The sequence below is a fragment of the Mastomys coucha genome, chromosome X, assembly GCF_008632895.1.
Source record: "Mastomys coucha isolate ucsf_1 chromosome X, UCSF_Mcou_1, whole genome shotgun sequence".
NCBI classification, from domain to species: Eukaryota; Metazoa; Chordata; class Mammalia; order Rodentia; family Muridae; genus Mastomys; species Mastomys coucha.
Genome location: NC_045030.1, coordinates 135,920,914 through 135,942,805, shown reverse-complemented (window position 1 = coordinate 135,942,805; position 21,892 = coordinate 135,920,914). Strand labels below are relative to the sequence as shown.

The 21,892-nt window shown below is 40.4% G+C and overlaps 1 protein-coding gene and 1 long non-coding RNA gene across 2 annotated transcripts in view; one reads left to right on the top strand and one right to left on the bottom strand.

The window, feature by feature from the left end:
• Nucleotides 1–21,892, top strand: part of Ammecr1 (AMMECR nuclear protein 1) — a 231,925-nt gene that overhangs the window by 49,269 nt on the left and 160,764 nt on the right. The window lies entirely within an intron of this gene.
• On the bottom strand, nt 9,912–10,376 carry LOC116089189. The gene is made up of 2 exons (XR_004118209.1): nt 10,269–10,376; nt 9,912–10,158 (listed from the first exon to the last, which is right to left on the bottom strand). It is a non-coding gene; the product is annotated as an uncharacterized LOC116089189 (long non-coding RNA).

The following is a 21,892-nucleotide window of genomic DNA, read 5'->3' as shown; positions in this document are numbered from 1 at the left end:
TCTTCTTCTTCTTCTTCTCCCTCCTCCTCCCTTTCCTGCTCCTCCTCCTTCTGCTCTTTCTCATCTTCTTCCAGCAATACTAGGACTTGGATCCAGGGCCTTGTGTAGTACTAGTCAAGGGCTCTCTCATGTAGCTGTATTCCCAAATGAGATGCCTTATTGATTGATTGATTGAGCCAGAGAGCACCCCATGGTTCTAGAAGTCAGTTGAATCTTTCTATCACATGGGTTCCAGGGATCAAACTCAGGCTGTGAGCCTTGGCAGATAGACCCTTTGCCTACTCAGTAGTCTCACAGCTACCCATGGCTACTATTTCTTAGATTTAGAACAATTTTTGTGACTGAATATAGGTAGATAACTAATATATTTGTTACTACTGAGGCTTCTGTGTTGCTTGAACATTTAGCCAGATAATAGGCATTCCATTGACCCTATTTCACTGGTCCCATAAAACATACATAACATTAGCACACACACTATTTTTTCAGAAGCAGTTTTACAAATTTCACACATATCTGTGCATCAGAGAATCTTTCCTACTCAATCTATTAAGAGTATTCCCAGGGATAGAGAGTGGAGAATCTTAGCAACTCCCCTAAGCATATAGGCCACAGCCATACACATAACATGTCTCTCACCAATGTCGCGAATAGGTATAACAAAGTCAGTTGAATTAAATGTCTTCCCTTTGAAATTTGATCTCTGTCAACTCATTTTAAACATGGTGCTTATAATTCTAATTAGCTTTCATTTTCCTCCTATCTGTTCACTGCCTGTTTTAAAATTGCCAGATATCCTTAGATTAACGAATGAACGTTTTTAAATTCTTTTTAAGCTCTGTGGAATGCTCTCTTCATTAATTATCTTCTGCTTCTCTCTGACTCATCCATGGCCTCCCACACTATGATCCCAGGCTAGTATAGATTTTATTGCATGACCCGTTGTTTTTCTGTTCCTCCTGTATGAGAGAATCAGTAAGGCAGAGTATCCTCACAATGAGGTTATATTAATCATTTATTTGTAAGTGAGCCAGGTCACCTTTCACATCAGCTCTCCTACTATGTCAATTTTTAACACATTTCATACAAAATAGACTAAAGAAATCAGTTCTACTTAGGTAAGGGCTAGCAAACCTTGTTGAGAAAATTAGTGGAAAAAAAAAAACCAGATTTTATTTTATTTAGTCCCAACTAAGTAGGTGGGGCCAGGGCTACCACTGCTTGCTGTAGACTGTGAGTTTGTAAGAAGTGAGCCCAATGGTTCAGCTTTGGGATTTGACCAGCTCCCATTTAAATTCCAGGTTTACCATTTGTTTACTGTGGACCTTTGGTAAGTGTGTGGGTTTTGTTTGTTTGTTTGTTCATTTGGGTTTTGTTTTGTTTTGTTCCCTGAACCTAGGCTTCTGGCTTAATAAACAGGGGAGCAAACTCCTAACTTGGCAGGGCCCAGTGGAGTTAAGATAATGTATACACATGGAAAATGATGAGTCTGGGGCCAGGCAGTAACTGGTCACTTGTTAAGCTATGGTTATGTTATCGCCACCTCCAGTCCATTCTACTACAGAGTAAACATAAAACTATGAGTCAGGAGCCCTAGTTCTGTTCTTAGTTGTCCCACGAATAGGGTGGAGATTGTCCCGTCACTGCACCTCCAGAAACCTTGTCTATAAAATAAGAACTGCTGATAGGTGGATAATTGATGACACGATCCCACCAGTGTTCTCTTCAACACCCAATAATCAGTAACAACACTCTTCCCTAATGAGCAAAAGCATGGGCCTCAAATCATTTTCAATACTGGGTTCCAATTAGCTTCCCTTGAACGATTAAAGTTGGCAAATGTGATGAAGCTTCTTTGCCTTCCTTCAATTAAACACGCTCAGATCTACATTTCAGGACAGGCATTATATGGCTCTGTAAAAAGAGTGCCCTCTCATAATGTTAGCAACTCAACTGAGACGACGGGTTCTAAGTTCAGAGAGTGGCTTTCCGTGTAATGAGATGAAAACTGACAATTCAGCTGTGTGTGACACACTAAGATCCACCTCGATCTATGTTTGTTCCTTCCGTTGTGTCTGAGCTCTGGCACCTCTGGCACATCAGCTGACCTCTGTAAGGTTCCTCATTTGGGAAAGTAGTTAAAAGATGGTTGTGCAACAGATGTGTTAACCTGGTAGGAAATCGGATGAAGAGTACATGTACTGCCATTACAACGGCTCCATAGATCGAAAATTATGCTGAAGTCTAAAAGCTTATTAAGAAATGGGCAAAACGGAAACTACCTTGAAGAAATGTGGAGAGCAACTTAAGTGAGAAAACTCCTAGTTTGGCTCCTTTATGTGTTCCTTTATTTGATTCCTTTCTATGTCCCCTCTGGAGATCTCCCTTCACCTACACATCCAAATTTGTAGAACACCGAAAGAATCAGGACATCTGTTTGCAGGACTGTGATGTAAGCAGGTTGACCAGTCTGACAGCATTGCAGCTTCCAGAGCCTTGTTGCCAAGTGGAAGCCCACAAGGCAAGAAGGCCTGCTCCTCCTTAGAGCCAATGAAGGTATCACACATGGCCAGGAAGCAAACCCAACTGTCTGTCTTTATTGGTCTCTGCTATGGTTAGTGTTGGGGGTGGGGCATGTAAGTGGTGAAATAAGAGAACTGAAGTAAAATCTAGATGAGATGTGCCCATAGACAATCATACAGAAAATGCTCTAACATCAACTCTATCATCATTCCTCTGGGCAAAAGCACAATTTCCAGATGGACCTAGAGATAGCCAAATAATGTTAGTAGGTGAGGTGGAAGGAGGCAAGAGGAGACCAGTGCTGTCCTAAGCGCCCTTTGTCCTTCATCTCTTCCTTTTCTCTATTATCCTCTCTTCTTTTCTGCCTTGTTTGGTGCTCCTAAGCAGAGACTGAGCCCTTTTTGTGTGACTCAGGGGTTACTGATCAGGCTACTGTTATCATAATCTAACCCAGAAGAAGGCTTTTGTTTTTTTTTGTTTTTTGTTTTGTTTTGTTTTGTTTTTCAAGACAGGGTTTCTCTGTATAGCCCTGGCTGTCCTGGAACTCACTCTATAGACCAGAACTCAGAACTCAGAAATCTGCCTGCCTCTGCCTCTCAAGTGCTAGGATTAAAGGCGTGCGCCACCACCGCCCAGCTGGAAGAAGGTTTTTAGCATAGGAGTGGGAGCTACTCCCTGCCTGAAGCAGCAGCTCCTTCCTAGCCAGCCAGGTCCCTGCATTGACCCCTACTCTCTGGAAATAAATCAGAGATTATGCTTCCTGGTTGGTTATCATCTGTGTTGCAAACCCCCTTTGAATCTGGAGCTCCTGGAATACTCAAATTCTGCATCATAAATTCGACCCAAAGTTATCAATCCTTTATTACCCAATAGCCCAGACCTCATTCCCCCTGCCTCCCCCAAACCCCCCAAAAGTTTTCAATTTGGAACTCAAGACTTTCAGATGGTTAGGTAGAAAATGTGGATATGTGATCAAGGGAATAGAAAAGGCCTGGGGAATTTGACAAGGAGGGCAACCTCAGGTGTGTGTGTGTGTGTGTGTGTGTGTGTGTGTGTGTTTAGGGTGGGGCATCTAAGGAGACATCTTGAAAATGGGGAGGGAGTAAAATCAGAATAGCAGCTATACTAGCCCTGCTGTTCCTTGTGTTTGTCCTGGCCCCTGCAAACCCTGGGACTCCAGAGTGAGTCTAGGCTTAAAAGGAGGGGAGAGATGACAGCCCCAGAGCCCAGTCCAGGAACAAGAAGAGAAGAGAGGGACCATAGGGGAGATCATTGTCTTGTCTTTAAGTTGAGGCTTTGGCAGAAAACAAACCTAGGAGCTCAAAGGACCCTATCAATCAGCCTGCCCTAATGGACCATTATCAGACTGCCCAAGGGAAAGAATTTGCTTGAGGCTAAATGGCCATGACTTCAATAGCAACAGAAGCCATGTGCTACCATCCTAAGGACAGGAGTCCTTCACTTAATTTCCTTGCAAATTGTGTTTGGGACTGCATAGACCTAGCCATAGTACTTGAGTCCCATTCATCGGCCACTAATTGACTGTGTAGCCTTGTGCAAAGCACTTAAAAGCTCTGTCTCCTCCATTTCTCTTTGTAAAACGGGGTGAGGGGAGCCTAGTCCTCTGTTTACCTAAAAGGGCATACTGTGAGTGCACAACAAGCTTCAGTTCCAGCTTTGAGTTGGGTACAAGAAAAGATGCTCGCTCATGAAGTACTTCCTTTGGGGGTTGGGGAGGCTAGAAGGGTAGGAGAGTTTTGTGTTCAACAGCATGGTTAGAAGGGGATTCTTGTTAGTGTACTTAGGGGTAGTAACAATTGCCATTATTTATGAAAATATGCTCAGCTTATTTGAGATGCATGCTGAGTATTTAGGGATGAATGAGAGAGTGCCTATGATTTTTGTTTTTCAAAATATTTAGGTAAAGAGAAAAGGAGAAAAAGAAAAAGAGGTCATTGATCTTCATAGTTGTTGAATATGGATGGGTATATTAGGGGTTTATAATATTATTCTACTACTCTTGTGTCTTAATATTTTATAATACTTTTGAAAGAATATATTTTAGAGCCAGATCTTGATTTAACTCCATTTATTCAAGCACGTAGATGATGAAAATATTTGAAGCCTTGAACTTTGACTCAGTAGCAATAGGTGGACTAGGGAAAAAAAACATAGGGGCAGGATTCCCAAGTGGAAAAAAAAGCATTTAGCTGGGTAGGGTGGCTGAGGCAGAAGTATCAAAAGTTGGAAGCCAGGCCATGTTACAAAATGAGATCTGGAGGGGGGTGGAGAAAGGTAGAGGGAGGGAAACAGAGAGAGACAGACGCAGAGAGGCAGAAAGAAAGAGACAGAGAGAGGAGAAGGAGGGAGAGAGATCATTTAGATGTTCCATGGCCAGAAAAAAAAAGTGTTCTTTTTTCCCCTTTCCTATTGTTCCTTCTGCTTGAAGACCAGACTGTTCTCTGATAACTTCTATCTTACTCCCTGTGGATAGAAGGTACCCCCTACCTAGAAGGAAACTTGTGACCTCTGCTGCTGTAGAGGACAGCTAAGCAGGTCTCAAGCCCTCCACAGGGGCTACCATGGAAACCAGGTTGGGGGGAGGCTTCATTCCTAGCACCTGAGCACCTCACCTAGGCCTATTCTCCTCCCCAGGAGATTTAAGTTCTCCTTCTATCAAAAGCAAACCACTGCTTATCTCCTTCCCCTGTCTACTTCCTTCAAGGCCGCACAGAACCTGTGTAACAGAAGTCAGGAGGCAAAAGTTAAAATAGCTGGGGACTGACTCCAGACTCTTCCATTTAGTAACATGGTGACTCTGAGCAAAGTTACCGCCTCTCTTTAAGTTCCCTGTTCCTTCTTCTTCTGTAAAGGCATGGCAAGATTCATCCCTCCCTGAATTGTAAGCATTAAATAGGCAAATTAATTAGTAAATTGATTAACCGGCAGATGACTCAGCACTGTACCAGGTATAAAATACACAACATAGCTTTATGTCATGGAGAACTCAGGCACTACTATTAGTAAAGGAAAGAAGAGGTAACAGCCTATATCTTCAGCCATGGTGAAGAGGGAACAAGACATGAGATGAGTTATCTCTGAGGCAGGGCTTGAGGGTTCACCTTGAAGGGTCCTGGGATAAAAGATATTGTTCACCGGGGCTGGTGAGATGGCTCAGTGGGTAAGAGCACTGACTGTTCTTCTGAAGATCCTGAGTTCAAATCCCAGCAATCACATGGTGGCTCACAACCATCCGTAATGAGATCTGATGCCCACTTCTGGTATGTCTATATAATTAATAATAATAATAATAATAATAATAATAATAAGAAGAAGAAGAAGAAGAAGAAGAAGAAGAAGAAGAGGAAGAAGATATGGTTCACCTCCCAGAGGCCAGAGAGTCCACAAAAATGGAGATTCTCTGATGTGGAGGCACCCTAGGATTTTAGAAGACACTCAAGAAGAAAAGCCAATATGGACCCTGCCAAGCATTTTCAGGCGATTCCAACAATGAGCAGCCCTGAAGCCACTCCATACAACTCCTCCTGTCAGATGCTCCATCTACATACTGAGAGTTACACAAAAAGAGCCCTCAGAGGGTCTGGGATGTAGCTCAGTAGTAGAGTACTTGTCCGTTATGCAGGAGACCCTAGATCCCATCTCTAGTACAAAAAGGCTCTTGAATTGAACAGGTTCTTTAACCCTGTAATTGAACTTGATGGAGAATCACCAGCTACTGTCCAGGCAGCACAAACCATTAATCCAGTGCTTTGGACTTTGAGATTAAAGGATTACCAAGAGTTCAAAGCTAGTCTGGCATACAGTGTAAGTCTTTGTCCTCCCACAAAATTAAAACACACACATAAATACAGAGAGACAGAGACAGAGAGATCCTTAGCTACTAGCTCAGAAGAATCTGGAACTTAGAATAATCTTGGGACAACCTAAGGCTGGCAGGTAACCAGCTGAATGACACATAGCCCCCCAACTGCTCTGCATATGCTAACTGGACATATAAAGAGTCAGCCTTCCCTTCCCGAAGGCTAAGCAAAATGCCACAAAAGCAACCCAGGTGCCGCAGTTTACAGATCACATTTTCCAGGTGAAGAGACAGAAGCACAGAGAGGTGAAGTGGGTCATATACTGTGGCCTAAGGCATGTGCAAGAATTGGCAAGTGGCACCAGGCCTCCGCATGCTCCAGTCTTTCTCTCCCCCACATTGTCCCTGGAGATAAAATTGTAACCAAGTGCTCCGGCAAGGGAAGGATAAGGCCAGCGTGAGAAAAATGGTGATCACTGGAAACAGACCTCCTCTTTTCCAGAGCAGTGTAACTCAGCTATTCTTTTCTATGACACAAAGTAAACTTCAGAAGCATAGACAGAGTGATGTGTTGAGGAGCCTGAGCCTTGGAAAAAAGGAAGAGAGGGATTTGACGCCTTGTTCCTGCTTTTCTTCACTATGTGACCTTGGGCCCATTCACCTGTAAATGGAGAAATAATCATTTCTGTCATATAGGGTTGTTGTGAAAATCAAAGACAAAGATAAAACGCCTGATAAACAATCATTGTTTACTAATCACAATGGTCAATAGCCTCCAGCTGTTATGCTTTTATTAATTTCTTTCCCTCTATTGGTGAGAAAAGCCTACACTCATAGATGTTAACTGGCCCAAGATGACACAGAAGATCAGTGATTGTACCAATATTTATCAGGCATTAATGTCTATGTGTGTATTATATGTGCATGTATGTATGTATATCTCTTCACATATGTGTAGGTGCACCACTGTGCTCCTATGGAGGCCACAGGACAGCCTGGGGCATCAGTTGTAACTTTCCACTCTGTTTCAGGCAGGGATGTTGTCTAACCTGAGAATGTGCAGGGATTCTCCTACTGCTGTCACATCTCTGAAGGAGTGCCAGAATTACAGGCATGTGCTACAGGAGCCCAGCTCTCCATGTGTTTGGAGGAATTCAAACTCAGATCATCACACTCGAAATGTAGGTTGTTCATCCACTGAGCCATCCACCCATGCCAGTACCAGTATTTAAACACAGCCATTGGACTTCATGCCCAGACTTCTTCCATTTTTAATATGTTCTTGCCTTCATAGAAGATCTATGTACACTTCTAGGAGGCAGGCCTGGGACTCAAAGCACAATGTATAAATGTGACTGATGTGGGCTTAATCTAGGAAGCCAGTTTTGATTGACCGTATCCCCCCATCAAGAAGTGTCAAACAGAGGCCAAATCCCAGTCCTTCTCATCTGTTGTCTTTCTAGCCTGATGACTCCTAGTCCACTTATATAGCCCCTTGTCCACAGCTCACATACTAGCAACATGTCTACAGCCCAGTCTTTTTGCCCAGATCTTCTTAATTTTCTGGGTTACATGGAAACATCTATGTTTAAGTTTTCAAGGGCCTTTTCTGCCTCAGGCCTCTTACAGACACTCAGAGTTGAATGATTAGTGTTATGACATGTCAACCAAGTCACTTTGCTCTAAACCACAAGCCTATTCTATATCCTATGGATCCAATGCCCTAACTATAGATTTCCAATCCAATGCATACTCAAGAGGCATTTTAGCATGCATCCTCATGGAGAGATTAATGTAAGATTTTTAGCTCCTTAACAGTTCTTGGCTCTTAAATCTTTTACTGTATTTTGAGTTTTGGATTCATTTTCTTCCACATACATTCAAGCTGATAGATGAATAATTGCCTGACAATTCACATTGTCATTTTTTAGACACGTTATTTCAAATGTGTAATCAATATGAATTCATTTGTCATTCTTTCTTGCAAGCATGGATCATAATAAACTCATTCGTGATTCATGAGAATGTAAAATATACTGTCATGGAAATTTTATTTTAATTCAATATTATTGGTCTTTTGAAATGAAACATTATCTGTTTTCCCATTCTGAGCATGTAATTCATTGGTAATGACCCAGCAGAGGGCAAGAATAACAGTTTGCACAGGTTTGGTTTGGTTTTGCACTTGACAAATTCAAGAGTAAAAATTAGCCATGTCTGCCTGATGTGAAAATATGTAGATGAATACAAAGATGATATCGTTTGGTGACTAGCCTGTTGGTCCAATTACTTCATGTCGATATCTAAGTATGTGATGCAAGAGGGGTGATAAATTTCTTTTTGTCCACATGAAAATCTTACATCCTGTCTCTGGCTTCTGCTCAGGCTACAACTCTATGGCCAAGGCAGAGCTCTTTCCCAGAATGACTTGTGTCATGGTTTCCCTTCATCTCATCATTTTCACTTTAAACTGTGAAGCTCTTTGTCTCTGCCTGTTTACATATTTCCATATTTCATGGGAGATTATGAAAGCAACATTAGGAGGCTTTCAACAATGGTGTGGATGGATCATGCCTATTATAAAGAACACAGGAAGGGGCATGAGAAATCAACAGTGTATCACTTGGCAGAGAATTGTTTAGTTTAGGTGAGGATTTATTAATCCACACTCATCAGAACTTAATGTGATAGTCCTGAGTGATATGCTTGGGAAAACAATGCCTGGCCCAAGAATCCAGGGGCAGAGGGCCATGAGGCAGTCTCACCCACTCTTAATACATTATTCAATTGTAGCTCTGAATTAAGTTAGTGGCCAGGCACAGGATGGGTGGGGGGTGGGGGTGAGGGGGAGGCAAAACAAGGGAATTTCCCTTTATCAAAGCAAACCCACAACAGCTCAGGCAACTGAAAAGCAGCTGGGAAGAGCAGCCTTTTCAGTACACCTTTTCAAGCCGCAGATCCATAGAAAATAACAGCAAATTGTACAAGGAAGGAAATAGGCAGAGAGAAAGGGCTTCAAAATGATTCTCTCCAGTCTACATCCCGGAGTAAATCGGGCTCCTTTTGAAGTTGTGGGCTACTCTGAATAACCATTGTTCCAGCTGAAGAATAAAGGCAACACGAAGGGGGGGGGCAGACAGCAGTCTTCTGCCACCAAGGCTGAAAGACAGTGAGCTCTCCAGAGAAAGAAAGGCATACTGCAGAGATTTATAAAGAGAGATGCTGACCGACTTTGTCTTGAAAGCCCTCACGATCAAAATCAATTTCCCTTTCTTTTTTTTTTAGCTGTTTTTTTTTTCTTTTAAGAACACTGCCTCACTATATAGCCCAGGCTGACCTCAAACTTGTGACCCTCCTGCCTCAGTCTCCTAATAGCTGGATTACAGAAATACACCACCCCTGTTGGCTTCAATTTCACGTTCTTGATCATGCTGTTTGACTGGCCTAATCAGCTGCTTGACTAGTATAAGCAGACAATTTTGTCAATATTCAGCTCAGCACCTCCTAAGTGGAAACATGATTTAACAACACAACAGGTGATTTGCTTTCTTCCCTTTTTGGGTGGTGGTGCTGGTGGTCCTGGTGTGGCTGGTGATGGTGGTGGTATAGCATCAAGTATCATTTCTGCTGAGCACTGTGCCTTTTGGGTCTACAACAGTGGAGGGTCCCCTGATGCCCCCTTGCACATATTCAGTTCCCATCGATTCAAGATCCACCTGAGGTCTGATTTGAAAATGAAAGATAAAAATGAGACTTCTGAGTTGCTGCTTCTCAAATATTTGACTTCAAGGCAGGACTGATGGTCTTGTCATTTTCTGCAATCAAATAGGTAATCAGAGTTATGAGAATACAGAAAGATGGTCTGATTTTCAAAATGCAGGCTTTACAATGGTACAGAAATGATACAAATTCAATAAAGCCATACTGTAAGTTTGGAATGTTGATCTTTTCCTGGGCTAGTAATTGATGCTCTGATACATGCTGGGCACTGGCAGCAGGGTGCCGCAGGTCCTAGTTAGCCAGGTGATCAAGAAGAGAAACAAGTGACACTCTACTGTGTGCCTTGTTGCTAGGCTACGGTGTTTAGAAGGTTGGCTGTCTTCAATGTGTTTATGACATATTTTCAACTTACACTGGCTTTAATGATATTGGAACTTCATTGTACAGTGAAGAGCCTCTGTGTTCATGTGCCTCCCAGGGATTCAGAAAGAAGTAGTCTCTGAATTTTAAACCTATGCAGTTTCTTTTCACAGAGTTGTTTAATGTGGCCATGTAATTTGTGTGTATATCAATGTGGATGGTTTGCGACAATATGCAGCTTAACAGTGTTTCTCTGTTGGTGCCAGCTTATATCTCATTCAAGAGAAAAAAAATGATTGAGATATAAACACACGTCCAGTTCTTTGTGATAAACAAACTGAATTGGTGTCCTTGATGAAACACAACTTTCTTTGAATGCCAGGGATAAAATAAACACAGGATGTGCCTGCTTCTCAGCCTGGTCTTTCCATAGCCTGTCTGCCTTCTGATTTCTTCCTTCCCTTTTATTCTCTACCTGCTTTCTTACCTCTGTTCCTCAACTCTCAACATAAGGCTTCTCACCTTTCGCACTCGGAAGACAGAATATCCCTTTGGGCATGTTGAATTTGAGATTTCTTTAAAATGTGTTTTATATGATTTTTTTTTTTTGCTAGGTGTCACGGTTCAAGAAAGAATGGTGCTATTCCCATCCTTGCTCATTCATTTGGGGACTCTGGATACATCAAGGTTTCTTATACTGTGCTCTACAAAAAAGCTAGTTAAGTGTTAATAAAGGATTCATAAGGGATGCTTGGCCAACTGAGTCTGAATAAAGTGAGTCATAGATAAAATGAAACATCCTTTTTCTTTCTTTCTTTCCTTCTTTCTTTCTTTCTTTCCTTCCTTCCTTCTTTCTTTCTTTCTTCCTTCTTTCCTTCCTTCTTTCTTTCTTCTTCCTCTCTTTCTTCTTCTTCTTCTTCTTCTTCTTCTTCTTCTTCTTCTTCTTCTTCTTCTTCTTCTTCTCCTTCTTCTTCTTCTTTTTTGGTGTAGACTGATACTACATTCACTCTGAGTCAAATCACAGCAAGGAACTCCACAATTTTCATTTAGAATGTTCTCATTTCTTTCACTGTGGATACTTTCCCTTATCCTCCTGAATGTCCATTGGCATCAAGAAAAGATTCCCTACTGAATGATTGGTGGAAACACTAGTAAAGCCATTCAGGAACATGTGAGTTAAACTAGCTGTGCTCTGGATTCTGTTTAAGGAGATATGATTCCATTAGTATTGGAAACCTTTTCCTCTAGGTTCCTGGTCAGTCCTTGATCTCCCTACTACCTATATAGCACAGACTTTCTTTTAAAATGCCTGTTGCTAACAGATGCTCAGATGTCTCAAATTAGCTACTCTTTAGACAAATCTCCTGTTTACCTCAAGGTCATTGCTCTTAAGGTATAGTGCCTAGACCAACAAACAGTATGCTACCCCAGAACATGTTAGAGATGCAAATTCTTGTACCCTAACTCACTTTAAATGTACTGAGCTAGAAATCTGTGGGAGGGTATAGCAGTCAATGCCTAACATTCCAGTAGCTTCTGATGGTTTTTGAATCACTGATCTCAAGAATTTCTATTATTTCATCTTTTATCAATCAAAACATTGAAGAGAAAGCAGGGTCCTATCCAGTAATGTACACCTGTATAATAGCCATCTCTCTGTCCTTTCTGCAAATCAAATGAAGAGTAATTTAGCAAACAAGTGTTCTCCTTTGATGTATTTGGTTTAGTATAAAACAATGTTGAATCCAGGCAGTGGTGGCACATACATTTAATCCCAACACTTGGGAGGCAGAGTCAGGTGAAACTCTGAGTTGGAGGTCAAAGTGGTCTACAGAGCAACTCCAAAACAGCCAGGGTTACACAGAGAAACCCTGTCTCAGAAACATCACTACTACCATCAACAACAAAAGAATGTTGAGTTGAGAATCAGAGAACATGGATTTCATTAAGAGTCTATAAATTAAAAGTCATAATACCATACAATTCCAAAACCAGGAAATGGAAACAGATGTACACTTGTGGTACCTTTCAATTTATGACCCATGATTCTAGAAGTCTCTAACTAGGAATTGAATTGACTAAGGGCCTGGAGAGTGAGTACTCTATCCCAGAATTGCCAGATCTTCCTGTTATTTTTAGGGGAAAAAATGCCATTTTTCTATATATTTCACACGAAAAAAAGTGGCCTATGGAAAAAAATTTAAGCTCATTCTATTCTTTTAATTGGGCCACACTAAATAGGTCTGTGAGCCAGATGTGGCTGGCTATCTTGCTAATTGTTCATCCCTGGACTAGACAGAGGCCACACAACTCTCCATGAGGAAGGTTGGGCTATGAAAATTCCTGCTGAAGTCAAAATGAAATACTACTATCAATTCAATCATTAAAGTACCTCACCTCCAACAGAGTCGATATTTTTTTTCTCTCTCCAAGTCTTTGTTTAGTATTAGACAGGCATGGCTGTAGTCAATTATAGACTGCTTAGCTCCCTCCTCCTTAAAGTTTTCCCTGACCGCGCTAGCCCCAGTGCTCTCTTCATCCGTTGAGTTCCCATGGCAATTACTTTCTGTGCAATTCATTTGGCAATTAATCACACAGTGCCTTGTGTCATCTTTTCTATTGTGGTCTTGAATTGCTATTTAAATATGTTATAATTATTTAAGTTTCCACATGTTAGCATCTTCTCTTTTCTCTGAGTTAGTGAGCTCTTTGAGGATAGAGGCAAACTCTTATTCCCCACAGAAAGGAAGCTAGATCTGTTTTGGATTTAGTTTCAATGGAAAGCTGTAGAGCAAAAGAGTGTACCTAAGGACATTTTTTAACCAATTTTTAGATCTTATCCTCTTGACTACAGTTCCCTCCCCACCCCTTTATTATATGTGTACTTGTAACTTTTTACTTAGTAATAACAGCTTCAAGAAAGTTAAAAGATAGTCATACAAAATGTTCAAAATATTCACAACCATGTATCTGTGGAGGACTTGTATTCAGAATACAGTAATCATTAAAGCTAAATCATAAAAGGACAAATAGCTCATTTGAACATTAGACAAAGGATTTGAATAGGCAGTTCTCCAAAGAAGACATGAGAATAGTTAATAAGCACATATGAGTTATGTGCAACTTCATTAGCCATCAGGGAAATACAAATCAAAACCACAGTGGGATACTATTTTACACCCTCTAGGGTGGGTATAATAAAAGACAGCAATAAAATAAAACAACAAGTATTGGTGAAGAAATAAAAAAAATTACAACCTTCATTCATTCCCACAACTGGATGGAAATTAAAATGGTGTGGCCTATTTGGAAAACAACTTGGCAGTCCTTCAAACATTAGACACCAAGGTACCACATGATTCAACAACTTGACTCCTGGGTGTGCACCCAAAAAACTGAAAACATATCTTCACACACAAACTTGAAAGAAGATGGGTGTTGGGCGCTTGCCTTTAATCCCAGAGACAGCAGATCTCTATGAGTTTGAGGTTAGCCTAATCTACATAGCAAGTTTTGGGATTACCAAGGCTGCTACAGAGTGAGAATCTATCTCAAAACAACAAGAAAATCTTGTAAAGTTACACTCATAACAACATTATTCATAATAGTCATAAAACTAGAAATAGGCCAAATGTAATCAATTTATGCTTGGATAAATAAAATGTGACATATACAGTGAACTACCATTCATCCAATGAAAGGGAAAGTTTGAGATGTGCTACATTAAGGATAAATGTTTAAAATGTCTTTTGGAATGAAAGATACTTGTCACAAAAGATCGTCTATTGGCTGGGTCTATTTATGTAAAATGCCAAGAAGAGGAAATCCTACAGAGACAGAAAGTGGTTGGTCAGGACTGGCAGGGTATGGGAAGACCACAGAGATAAAAATGGTCTTCAGCATATACAGTGTTCCTTTCTGGAGTGATGAAGACCTTCCAGAATTAGATTGTGGTGATAGTTGCACAAACGTACAAGTATGCTGAAAGCATCTAAGTGGTATCCTGTAAAGTGAGTAATTCTTGTTTTTTGTGATGTGAATTTTGTCACCATGAAGCTGTTAATGAAGTGATTCACATACAAATAGGAATGGCTGATGTTTGAATTACATTTACTATATGACAGACACTCTTCTAAGTGCTCTATATTTACTCAATCATTACCCAAAGTATCCATCAGGTTTTGTGATGCCCTTACTTGGCAGATGGAGAAATGAATGCACAGAAAGTTTAACTGATACCACTCAAGGTCTTGCTACAAATAAGTGGTAGAACTAACCTTCCAACCCAAGCCATTTGGGTCTAAAGCATAATATGCAACCCAGAATGTTATCCTGGATTTTGCTACTGCCCCTCTAAATCCATAAAGAACTAGGTTTAGCTCTTTCAGTGTATCTTTTCTTCATCAGTCCAGTATACTGGAGGAGAATATCTGGAAAGTTTATTAGTGATTAAAATGTAAATAGAAGCTGATGCAGAAATGGGTAGATTCATAAATGCTCAAGCTTTTCAGTAGTCATATAACCCCCTTTTTCCACTTGTCATAGCAAGAGTACATAATCTAGCACTTAGTATGAGAGGCACTGAGTCCAGCAAGCCATAGTGGGAACTAAGGCAATCTTAAGAAAAGTTCTTATAGTGACTCAGCTGGCTACATCTGTTGCCTTCTGTATGATGGTGTCCTGGTTAGAGTGACCTAGGAAACAGAATGAGGATGATTCATTTTTTCTCCCCTGGAGTCTTTGGAGTTGGTCAGCCTGGATGCCCTTGACTCCATGGTGATTTTATTTTGTTTTTTAAATGGTTGATGAGCTCATTCAGAAATTGTTTTCTGAATTCAAGATTGTTTTTGCTTTTTCAATTGCCATGTGTGGTGTATGTGCATGTGTATATGCATGTTTTGTATATGTGTGGGCAGTGTGTGTGTGTGTGTGTGTGTGTGTGTGTGTGTGTGTGTGTGTGTTTGTGCTGACGTAGTGTTCCAAGGTTTATATCAGGAATCACGCTCAACTGTTTTTCGACCTTATTCATTGAGGCAAGACTCTCAGTCAAACCCCAAGCTGTGGATATAGCTCCCTAGCTAATTTACCTTGGCGGTATATTTGTCTCTGCCCTCCAAGGCTTGAATTACAGGCAGGTCACCATACCCACTTGGCATTTATATGGTTTCTGAGAATCTGAACTCTGGTCTTCACACTTGGAAGTGCTTAAATCTCTGTGCTCGCTCTCCAGCCCCAGGAGCAAGCATTTATTAATCTAGATGCAAAGGGAAAGTGAGTTGATAATAACAATCACTTAGGATGTATCTGTTATGTACTGAGCTTTACATGTACTGATTTATCTTTAGAACATTCATATGAGGTACATACTACTGTTATCACACTTTATTTTCCTGATGAGGGAACTTTCACTAGGAAGATTAAACACATACAACAATTAGGAATAGAGGAATTTGAACCCAAGTCTACCAGGTTGGAGTGTTCTTTTCTACTCTTTTCTACTTACAAGCCAGTTGAGGAGACAAGATATAAAGATAGTAAAAGTTATACAACACTATAATATTGGCAATACATATGTAATATGCATACAAGTCCATATATGGTAGCAATAAAACAAGAAAATTTCATGTCCAATATCGATCACATTTTCTAATATTATTGACTATTCTAGAGACTTCACAAGAATCTCATGTATTGCAAATTGAAAAAAATAAAGCAAAACAAACCCAGAAAGGTAAAGCTATAAGGATTTGATCTAACACTGAATAAAGCAATCGTCCTTAATCCCCAATCGATTTAGTTAGTAGACTGCCACAAATGAGTATGGTTCTATCATTAGCGTATGAAAAACAGTTCAAGAGTGGTAAGGAGGGTGGTGTTACATTCTCCATGGCATAGTTAGGAAACGTTGGGAAACAACTTGTATGGAATCTTTAAGAAAGATAGGAATTGACTGGCAAGATAAGAGGAGTGAGGGGGTTCTATGGAGAAGGAACACTGTGTACATGAACTATTCCAAAGGCCTGGTTTGTCTGAGGAAAGTTGAAAAGTTTAGCAGGCCTGGAGTCTAAGGTAGGGGAGACTTATGAAACAGTGAACTCAAGGCTGGCACAGTTAGGTAGGTAGTGAGATAGGACAAAGAACATAGAAGAATCCATGTTTAAATGATATTTAATATGATGTCTACTACAATATTTAACCACCCATTGCTCACCCCTGCTTTTCAAAAAGATCCCTTTTCTCCACGTGTTTAGGATGAGTTTTAAGTGCTAGGCAAGCATAAGAAGTCTTGGCCTGGGGAACTAAAGTTTGAATGAAGGATATAATTTTTGGAAAGGGGATGGACCATAGTGGGAAAGAAGGCTGTAATGGGGCAGCCTCCTGGGAGGGGTCTTATATATTCAGTTGAGAGAGGAATAGCCAATTCCACCCCCCCAAGCTACACATAAGTTAAGTACAAGAAACAGATAACCCATCACTCCCCCCACACACGCGTGCACACACACTCTATACAAGTTCTTGGAAGAAGGGTAGTGCTAAGATTAGAAGGGAAAAGGTATTATTCATGTGTATTAAGAGTTTCTCAAGCCAGGCGGTGGTGGCACATGCCTTTAATCCCAGCATTTGGGAGGCAGAGGTGGGTAGATTTCTGAGTTCAAGGCCAGCATGGTCTACAGAGTGAGTTGTAGGACAGCCAGGGCTACACAGAGAAACCCTATCTTGAAAAATCAAAACAAAACAAAACAAAAAAAGAGTTTCTAATCCTAGTTGTAGCTCCTTAGTCAACTCATCCTCCAGAACTGAAGTATCCTTTGGTTGTTTTGCCTTTACATCATTCAGAACTAAGGACGTTTCATGCTCTTCCATATACACTGGGCTGTCAGACAAACTTTACAAGCACAAACATAATAGGAGACTCAATCTTAACAACAACTGGAACCCATACTAGAAGAACTGGGGAACTGTGGACAGAAAGTATGATCCAGGTAAGGGAGAACATGTTATTTAACATTGCTATTCCTCTAAGTGGGGAGAAGGAAGAGAGCATTGGTTCAGGATACTCTTCAGGAGTAGACAAGCATAAATATGAAGACAAATTGAATTTGAAATATGGAAGCGAGTGAGTGAGAGAAGACTCTCAAAATAGTCAAGAAATTTGGGAAACTGATTTTTTTTCCCAATCCTCATATTCTTTTGGTAGTACCCTGTCCCTGTTAAGGGCCAGTGAGCTTTTCTAACTGGGTAGCTATACCCAGGCCAGGTCTGTATTGTAGCCTTCCTCTGCATTTCCCTGTTTTACCCCATTTTGTCTACCCTTCAGTTCTATGGTTCTCCTGCACCTCTGTTTCAGGTTCCCCCTGCTTTTATAAGAAAGTGAATCAGTAGATGTAAAAATGCTGTGTATATAACCTCCATGAGTTCCTCTCAGGTCTTGGCTGCCTTTGTTTCTTGCTACTAGGGGGGTGTTTTTGTTGCTAGTTTCTTCCCTTTACAACTGGGACACAGCTTATTCACACTCCATTCAATAAAGTTGTCATGACCCACTGTGATCTTTATTCCTGGACTTGACATAATTATCTTGTGTTTGTAGTTTGTTTCTCCTCCTCTTCCTCCTCCTCCTCCTCCTCCTTCTTCTCTGTCTCTGTCTCTGTCTCTGTCTCTGTCTCTCCCTCTCCCTCTCCCCATCCCCCCCCCTCTCTCTCTCTGTGTGTGTGTGTGTTTTGGTGTTATTTTCTTTTCCATCTGGCCTTCTAAATTTTGATGAAAATATTTGAAAACAAAGAAGTTGGACTAAAGCAAAGGCTTGGAGTGAATAAAGAATTCTTAGTAAACAAGTCTTGTTTGCTTTTATTTTAAAAACTATCAATAGCAAAGAGGAACCATGGATTCAGTACTGAGTCATATTCATCTCCTTAAAGTCTATCTCTGAGTATATTGACTCACTGCAAAGCCCTTTACTGTGCTGTTCTGTTGGATCAATGGAAAGGAGGTCATATTTCTAAATATTATGGATTCTTGCATGTTGCAATTACAACTCCTACTGCTTTCTGATAAGTAAGCTGTGCTTGCTCATGTCCACACCCTTACTCTGTCTTGCCATCCCCCCTTTACCACCCTGCCTTATCCCCATGTGCCACAAGGCCAACCGATCCTTGGATCTGGAAGACATCATCTGTTAACAAGAACATGTATTTTCTCTTACTGAGTGAGCAAAGTTGAGCAAGTAATTTCTTCTGGAGAAGATTCATCTGTCAATGTTTCTCATATGGCATTGAGGCCCATAATGATATCTTCTCAAGAACATACTGAAAAAAATAACAATGTGGCATATACAGCAATAGCAGCATGGTGCCCACCATGTAGTAAATGCTTTATATGTTACTGGATAAATTTTAGGAGAATGCAAATCACCTAAAGGTTCTCTATACATTTCAAATGGCAAAGCCCTGGCCTTTATTCCATTACTATTTGGAAGTCAACTATTTTTGTCCCTGTTTACCCATTGCTTTCTTCATTCTTCAAAAGTGTTTTATAATTGCCTGTGCATGTGGGAGAGTGTGTGTGTTTGTGCTAAAGAAGGACAGTGGGTATTTATTTCCATGACTACATTTCAAAGGCAGTCAAGAAAAGAAGTTATATTTTCCAGGTAAGTGGAATAAAATGCATGTGAAGTGGTCATTCTAAAGAGGACCTATAGAAAAAAAAAACTAAAAACAAAACAACAACAACAAAAAAAGGAAACACACAGAAAACAATCAGGAGGGAGGCCTGTGTAGAAAACCACCAGGGACTTCAGTGTTCTCTAGGTTTGAAGTCTCAACTGAACAGGAAAGAAAATAGCTTGAAATAAAGGTGACAACCTGACAGAAGCCCTTCTGTGCCTGACGATTTTAAAAGAACAGCTGAAAGCAGCACTCTTTCCCATTCTTTTTTCTGTCCTTCACAGAGAAAGAGTTAATATTAGATGAAAATCAAAATTCTACTGAAGCATTTACTAAGAAATTAGGCCAAGGGAAGGCTCTCCCTAGAAGCTATCGTAGAGGTGGAAAGCAATCAAGACTGGGACACTAGAGAGCAATTCAAAGGTCCAGTGAAAAGGACTCCAGGTGGAGTATGGTATTGTGAAAAGAACAAGGCTGGGGTTAAAGGAGAACCAGGAAGGGGTTCTCCAAACTTCATCTGAATGGTGACAAAGATGATGGGAGCCAAGAGGCAAAGTGAGCAGGGTCCCTTGACTCTGTGTGCCACTAGACTGTCAAAGCCACCAAAAAGGAAAGACAGCTGTCATTTCAGTGACTCTAGTAACCATTCATATATGTCCCCAGTCCCAAACATTTCATAGGAGGGAGTAGGGTAGATCCCAGGGCAACCCAATTGGCAGTTGATTAGTACATTTAGACCAGATGTACCCACTATGATGTGTTCATTAAATACTCATTACTGAAATAAATAAAATTGCCTGGGCAAGCTATATTTTCCCCAATCTGTGCTACTATAAAATTCAGTAAAGGGCACATAATACATTGTGCTTAGACATGCAAGATCATTCATTCATTCATTCATTCATTCATTCATTTGCTGAGCACTCACTGAATATCAGGCAGAATTGTACAAAAAAAGGGTCTGTCCCTATGAGTTGCCCTAATAATGAGATCAAAAAAGAAAGCAAGCTGGCTGTTACTGAGAATCTCTTCTATATCTGATACAGGATCACATTTGATCTTCACACCAATAATGTGTGCAAAACGTTATTATTCCCATTTTACAGACGAGATACTAAAGTTCAAATGGATTAAAAACAAAACCATGCCTTCAATCCTAGCCCTCTGGAGGCAGAGGCAGGTAGTTCTCTGTGAGTTCAAGGCCAGTCAGGGTCACTCAGGGAAATTGTCTGAAGAAACTGACATTAGAAACCATTCATCTGTCTCATCCCACATCTATGGAGTTCTCTTAACATTTTAAACTTCTACAGGCCTTAGGATCAGTTTCATGAATGCCAGAAATATTACTTAAAAGCCAATAGGTTCAGAGTCAGACCCTAGGGATACAGAGATGCTAATCATAGCCTTTACCTTAACCTATTTACTAAGTACAAAGTCGTTGTCTCATAGTGTTTAAGAGGTGAGGCAACATGCTGAGAAAAGGCGATGTGACTTCCAATCAATGTTCTGTATCAGTCCACTATGGTCTGTGTATTCTAGAGCATGTTATATAAGTTATCCACAACTTAGTTTCCCTGGAGATCTTAAGGACTGGGAAAGTGATAGTGAGTACTTATATACATGTTAGTATGGAACAGACCCTATTCCAAGCACACCATATATGCTATGTCTTTAACCCAAGCAAGCAGTTCCCAAAGCATGGCTAAGAAACCCCTGTAGAGCTATGGAGTCAAAATTGTTTCTATAACAAACAAACAAACAAACAAACAAACAAAACTGCTAAGATCTGGACAGGTGAAATGGTGTACTGGGTAAAGGCACCTGCCTCCAGGCCTCATGACCTGAGTTCAACCCCCAGGTTCCATGTGGTAGAAGAAGTGGATTAACTCCTACTCATGGTCCTATTGAACCTGTGGTCCTCTGAATCTCTACATGTATACCATGCATATATTGATGTGCATGCACGCATGCACAACGCACATACACACATACACACAAATAAGTAAATTATATGTAAATTAAAATAAATACACTAAGAGCTCTTTGGTTTGTTTCCACCCTATCCTCTCACAAGTGTGTATTAATTTAACCAGAGGTTGTGTGAGGTGTGATATTATAATAGCCGGAATACAGAAGCTGATGTTAAAATCTAGACACTTGTCTCTAAATCATTATACTGAAGAGGTTTGTGAAAATAAAAAATGCTGTTATTATATTGCAGGAGGTTAAAGTATAGCTAGTTTTCATTAAGATGTGCTTATTAATACATAAAGTGGGTTTAATATTACTTAGTACATTAATAAACATTTTAAGTATCTCAGTTTCAATATGTAATGAAAAGTATTGCTAGATAAGCTTCATAGTTAAAACATTCTTGAAGGCCTTCCATTATTTGGTAAAGATGTAAACATATAAAGAACCTAAGGCCAAACCATTTGAGTAAGTATGATATGCTGAATACCTGGAAACCACTTAGCACAGTGGCTGACTGGTACTTCATAAGTAGTAAATATGTTCATGGTGATATTTATTGTTATGCACATAAACATAATTAGCTCCAAATTATGATTTCCATAATAAAAATGCTAAATGTTAATAGAAGTTTACAGAAAAGAAAGTTTGTATCCTGCTGAGGTGTCCTGGAAAGGTTCCATGGAGTACTTAATGTTTGACATATACATTAAAAAATGAGTAAGATAGGATTGGAATGTGGCTCAGTGGCAAGACACTAACCTGGCAAACAGATGAGGTGGGGTCGGAAAGCTTGAATTCTGCCTGCTACACCAATAGAGTAAAACAGGAGATGAGG